Source organism: Etheostoma spectabile, chromosome 2 (assembly GCF_008692095.1).
Source record: "Etheostoma spectabile isolate EspeVRDwgs_2016 chromosome 2, UIUC_Espe_1.0, whole genome shotgun sequence".
Lineage (NCBI taxonomy): Eukaryota > Metazoa > Chordata > Actinopteri > Perciformes > Percidae > Etheostoma > Etheostoma spectabile.
In genome coordinates, this window is record NC_045734.1 from 31,121,066 (window position 1) to 31,121,440 (window position 375).

The following is a 375-nucleotide window of genomic DNA, read 5'->3' on the forward strand; positions in this document are numbered from 1 at the left end:
GGATGTGGTATCTCACCTGTGTGTTGGCCTGGGACGACATCTCAAATGACACAGAAGCACCTTTAAGCTTCACGACATCCTGTCGAATGGTTCTAAGAGGCAAAACTTCTTCCTTCTTGGAGAGACCAAGATGTTTGGCAGCTACTGGAAGAATAATGGTTTGTTCAGTCCAGTACGGCGTGTGTATTTAGGGTCTTGTCTCCATTGTGGAGCTGAACAGGTACTACTTTCAGCAGGACACGACTAGAATGGCTAGCTTGGCCCACATATACCATACTGGAGGTAGTACTAACTGTGAGGACGCTCTGATGTGCTTGGAGTGCAACCTCATGTAGGACAATAAGATGTTGCTCATTGCAGGTGGAGCATGGTTTC